This window comes from Rhineura floridana, chromosome 4 (genome assembly GCF_030035675.1).
Source record: "Rhineura floridana isolate rRhiFlo1 chromosome 4, rRhiFlo1.hap2, whole genome shotgun sequence".
Taxonomy (NCBI): Eukaryota; Metazoa; Chordata; class Lepidosauria; order Squamata; family Rhineuridae; genus Rhineura; species Rhineura floridana.
Window position 1 is genome coordinate 208,249,446 of NC_084483.1, and position 6,002 is coordinate 208,255,447.

Sequence of the window (6,002 nt, forward strand, 5' to 3'; positions counted from 1 at the left end):
AAAGCAGTGTTGTAGGTGAAGTGACACCCGTGGAAAGAGGCAGGTAAATTCTAAGGGACATCACGGGAGACTTGGAAAGATTTCAGGGTTAAAAATAACAAACACAAGCAACGCACAGTACACCCACACAAGAGCAGGTTCTTGTACATGGACTGCCACCATGTGGACATGCAGGGGAGATACTGCAAATGAGAGAATGTAATAAGAATATCAAAAGCCCTGGCTGCAGGATCAGGCCAGGCCAGTGGCCCATCTAATTCGGCATCCTGTTCGCACAGTAGCCAACCAGATGCCTACAGGAAGCCTGAAAGTGGGACCTGAGCACAAGAGCGATCTTTTGTGTATGCGAATTGTTTTATTTATTATTTGATTTATATCCCGCCCTTCCTCCCAGCAGGAGCCCAGCTCTCTGAACTCAGTGGGGCAAAAGGACAGGCTCTTCTCCTGCAGCGTCTCAACCTGTGTCCCAGTCGTATGCATTGGATTGCAAGCGGGGAGGGGGGTGTCATGTGACTGAATGCAACTCCATTCAAAATAATGATGATGATAACAATAACAACACATCTTCACAGTTACAAAACTAGCTCCTCAAGGACAATGGTTCTAGCCTAACTGTCTCCCTGAGAAGCTGGCTATGTGTGAGAAACTATTTTCATTGTTTTGCATGGAAGGACAGTCCATCATGTGAGTCTCCACTTGCTAAATGAAGTAGTTCAAGTCCACAGCAGTCACATATTCCCGTAAGTCTGTACAGAGGAGCTGCCATTCTTGAATGCTTTGTACACACCAGGATGTGCCTCTCCGGGGTTGGTCATTTGTGCCATTGCATGCCGGCAGATATTTTGCATGATCCAGTTTGTCACAGGCAAAAGCACCCTGGGATTGCCAAGATAACATAACAGAGGTGCAATTGCCAGTTCCCCTCCTGAGATACACGTAGAGGGTCAAGCAAATCCATATATGACATCCCAAAGGCTGGCCATTCTTCATTCAATTCCCTTCAGAAAGGTGTCATGAGGATTCTTTGCATGCTTTCCTCAGCTCAGGAAAGTTCTGACTGAGCACCAGGCTGTCAAACCTGTTTATGCACAAGTTCTCAGCCAGGCTGGTCGTTTCCTTCAAAACTTGGCCAGTGTTTGAGTTTCCTTGCTGGGGCTTATCTTGAGAACTCTCCATGCCTAAGAGCTTTATAGATGCAGATGTGCACCAACACCCCATGGTTCTATACATCAGCCTTCACCAACTTGGCTCATTCCAGATGTTTTCCGTTATAGCTCCTGTCAGCCCCAGCCAGCACAGTTGTGAACATCCCAAACATCTGGAGGGTGCCAAGCTGGTAACAGCTGATCTTACATTATCAGTCAGATATGAGGAGGAATTCAGTCTGCCTGGCTCGCAAACCACAGAGAACTCGGGTCATCAATGAATTCTCAACATCTTCCTCAGCCAGGACGGTTAAACTTGTATTAAATTTGATATTCGTTGGTAGATCGGCCCTCAGAAAGATCTACAAAAGAACTCAAATTTTGCTATGAGCTGAAAATTGCCTATGGCAGAGAACTTTGGACTTATGCTTGTCTGAATTTCTCTCCAAGCTTCGGCTATGAGGCAGTATACAAATGCAATAAATAAAATAATTAATACTTGAAGTGTGGTGTGGTGCTTAGAGTATTGGACTAGGACTGGGGACACCCAGGTTCATACTCTCATTCAGCCATGAAGCTCACTGGGTGACCTTGGGTCAGTCACCATCTGTCAGTTGAATCTACCACAAAGGATGGTTGTGAAGGTAAATGGAGGTGGAGGAACCACACACACTACCTTGAGTTCCTTGGAGGAAAGGTGGGATATGATTGTAATACAAGGTGCATTTCTTAGAAAATACAAAAATGCTGGAAAAACAGAAGGGAGTAGAAAAAGAGGAAGGCCAAACAAGAGATGGATTGATTCCATAAAGGAAGCCACAGACCTGAACTTACAAGCTCTGAACAGGGTGGTTCACGACAGATGCTCTTGGAGGTCGCTGATTCATAGGGTCGCCATAAGTTGTAATCGACTTGAAGGCACATAACAACAAGAAAACTGAATTCTTCATCAATTTGCTTATTTCCAACAGCTGAGGATCAGATTTTAACATAGCAAATTTCTGCGGCTATTTTTGAAAGCAGGCTTTAAAAAAAAATCACCTCTAAACCATCAATTGTAAGAATGATAATTTATCGATATTTCCTTTTAAAATATTGACAGCTCCTTCAAAAGATTTTTCCTTTTAAAAATAATATTAATATCAATCTTTTTTCAGACTGGGGGGAAAAACACAGATTGGTAAAAGCAGTGGCTAGCGGATACAGAACAAACTTGAATCGATGCCAGCCTGCCAGGTTGACGGAATGCTTTTGAACTGGCACCGGCCAGCAGATCCCTTCCTTAGTGTGTCCAGAGGCAAAAAGATGCAGAGCAATAGATGTGACACTTACCTTTGGACAGGAGGCTACATTTCAGGCACGCAAAAGTCACGAGGTATCCTCACACATACAAACCTCTCAGCCATACATCCATGCAAGCAAGAGGTGTTATCGCAGTTCAAAGATACATTCAAGCCAGGCAAAAGCACTCAAGGACGGCACAGGGCAGGGATGGTGAAAGGTGCAGCCTGGGGAGAGAGCGAGAGCCTTGAGTAGGGATGGGGGGATAAATCTGATTCTGTTCGTATTTGCACAAGAGCCTTTACACTTTCCAAAGCAATGTGCCAACCAAACCACAGCTATCCTTCAAAATTTGCACTCCTCTGACTCTTGCAATGCAATTCTCCAGCCAAGTAACATGTGCAAAAATGCAGACAGTGAGGCAAAGGGTGCTTGAAAAGGCACATATTAGTGAAAATAAAATACAAAAATGCATTATATTGGGAAAAACAGCTTGCAAAAATGTGTATAATAGGCAAAATGCATACAAAATTATGCTTATTAGGAGAAATTTGCACTAAAATGTGGACAAATTTTCATGAGTTTTCTTAATGCGCTTTCTTGTAGAAATGTAGAGAACTGAATTTAAGACTGGAAAAATGAGAGGTTTGGAGATCTGAAACTGACAGATTTGTCAATACCTAGTCTGGAGGGCCTCATTTCCCCACTCCTGAAGAAGTTAATAAACCCAAGTGAAATTGCATGAGAAATTTGGCCTCTATGTAATGCATGAACAGACCTGTCTAAAAAAGGAAGCAAGTTCATTTGCATGAGACAAAGGATTAAGAACTGGTGAATTATTATTATTATTATTAGGTTCACATCCTGCCCTTCCTCCCAGCAGGAGCCCAGGGCGGCAAATTCCCTACATTACCAGCAATGAAATGGTTAGCATAAGGACAGCCCACTGGGTTGCACCGTGAGGAATGATCCTAGCTGATTATCCCGTGCCCAGCCTGAATGATGCAAAGGGCGCATGCAAGAACAAAGGGGGGATAATAACAATGGAGTAAACTGCAACCCGTCTCACTTGTCATTCATGGCAAGCTTCCTGGAGCCCAAGTGGAGGTTCAGCCGGTGAGTCTGTGACAGCACCTGACTCATTTCCGCATCCACTCGTGCAACGCCGTCCCTGTGAGGTATGTAGGTCAGTAGTGTGAAGCTCTGTTTATAGACTGAAAAGTGGGAGTGACGTGGACATCTTCGGGCGTTTGCTTTTCACGCATGGTGCTTACATTTGCCTCTCTCTGTGCCTCGCTATTAGTTTATGCAAGCATGTGGTCACTCTTTATGTTGAACAGTAAGCAGAGGAGAGGCAATTGTGATGGGAAGTGACAACCGTTCTTGCCTGGCTGGCAGGAAGTGGGGCTCCTGCACTTCTAAAGACTTGGCTGGACTAGACCAGAGCCACCGCTCAGTGGCAGACAGGGATGGGGGGAGAAATTCAATTCAGTTGGCATTTCAAGCTGAAGCTATCAAATTTGCACTTTTTGAAACAACGCTTCCCCCAGGCACCTGGTTGGCCAGTGTGAGAACAGGATCCTGGACTAGATGGGCCACTGGCCTGATCCAGCAGGCTCTTCTTATGTTCAAAACACAGCCATCCTTAAAAGTCTGCACTTATCCAAGTTTTTCAAAGCCGTTCTCCAACAAACCAAAGCTAACAAAAAATGCACATATTAGGGGAACGTGTCCCTAGAAATGAATGCCTGAGTGAAAGAAATATATAAAAAAGGTGTTATATTAGGAGAAATTGCTTGTAAAAATGTGTACATTAGTCAAAACTGCATTGTTGTTGTTGTTATGTGCCTTCAAGTTGATAACGACTCATGGCGACCCTATGAATCAGCGACCTCCAAAAGCGTCTGTCGTGAACCACCCTGTCAGTCAAAACTGCATACAAAAATGCATGTATTAGGAGAAATTCACACTATAAAATGCTGAATGATTTTCACGACAATTTTTTTAAAAATTGCAAATTGCTGCAGAAATGTGAGGACCTGGATTTCAGACTGAAAAATGAGAAATGGAGAGAACCAAAACCGGCAGACCCTTCCGTCCCGAGGTGGGCATAAGAACATAAGGAGAGCCTGGAGAAAAGGAGACAGGATAGCCCTCTTCAAGTACATGAAAGGTTGCCACACAGAGGAGGGCCAGGATCTCTTCCCAATCGTCCCAGAGTGCAGGACACGGAATAATGGGCTCAAGTTGCAGGAAGCCAGATTTCGACTGGACATCAGGAAAAACCTCCTAACTTAGAGCCATACGGCAGTTGAACCAATTACCTAGAGAGGTAGTGGGCTCTCCGACACTGGAGGCCTTCAAGAGGCAGCTGGACAGCCATCTGTCGGGAATGCTTTGATTTGGATCCCTGCATTGAGCAGGGGGTTGGACTTGATGGCCTTGTAGGCCCCTTCCAACTCTACTATTCTGATTGTAAGAGCCTGCTGGATCAGGCCAGTGACCCACCTAGTCCAGCACCCTGTTCTCACAGTGGCCAACCAATTGCAAGAGCACTCTCCACTCTTGTGGTTTCCAGCAACTAGTAGTGCCTGCATTCAGAGGGACCCAGATTCATTCCTTCAGATTTCTACCTGAAGGGATCTTAAGGATCACGGCTGAGCCTTCTCTTCCTGAAATCTCAAAGAGCCCCCACCAGCAGCCAGTACTTGGCCAGATGTACCAACAGTCTGACTCAGGTGAAAGGAATTTCATATATTTACTTTGGGCAGGAGTGGTGAACCTTTGGCTCTCCAGATGTTGCTGGACAACATCTCCCATCATCCCTGGCAATCATTGGCCATGCTTGCTGGGGCTAATGGGAGTTGCAGTTCAGCAACGTCTGGAGGGTCAAAGGTTCCCCACGCCTCACTTTCATTGCCAAGTTATATAAACAACAACAGAACTTTACAATGGGTTTTACAGATGCCACTTAAAGAACTTTTAAGTGTCCCTGCTCCCACTATTGGTGTGCGTGTGTGAAAGACCAGTTCAGTCTCCTTGTGTCAGGCTTTTTAAGGGAGTTGGCGATGGAAAATGGACTTACACTTCAACCTTTCAGCATTTTTGGTGTCACCTTTAAACAGATCTGTTCTATCAACAGTAATTTTTTTAGGTGTTCACCCACCGTCGTTTTCAAATAGTTGCACACATTCAGGAATGGTTCCCCCCTCCCAACTCACACACCCCTTTTTTAACCTTCCCTCCCTGGCACACATAGCTCTGCCCTCCAGCCCTGCCACTCTCTGCCTTCCAGACCTGCCCTCTGAGGCAGTCGCCTCACTCTGCCTAACGGTAGGGCCAGCTCTGACGGTCTGAGTTAGTACAAGGCTGCTCCATATGTCACAATGAGGGGAAAAGTGGTGAATATCACTTGTTCCTTCATTGTTCCCCTTTCCTGCACTCTCTCCAAATCTTGCTAGTTGAGGAGGGAGCACAGCACTGACAGAACTGGTCAGAAAGGTACCTTCATCCTCCTAATCACAGGGGATGAAAACAGTGGTGACGAGTGGCGCCCATTGGGACTGGTGGGGCAGA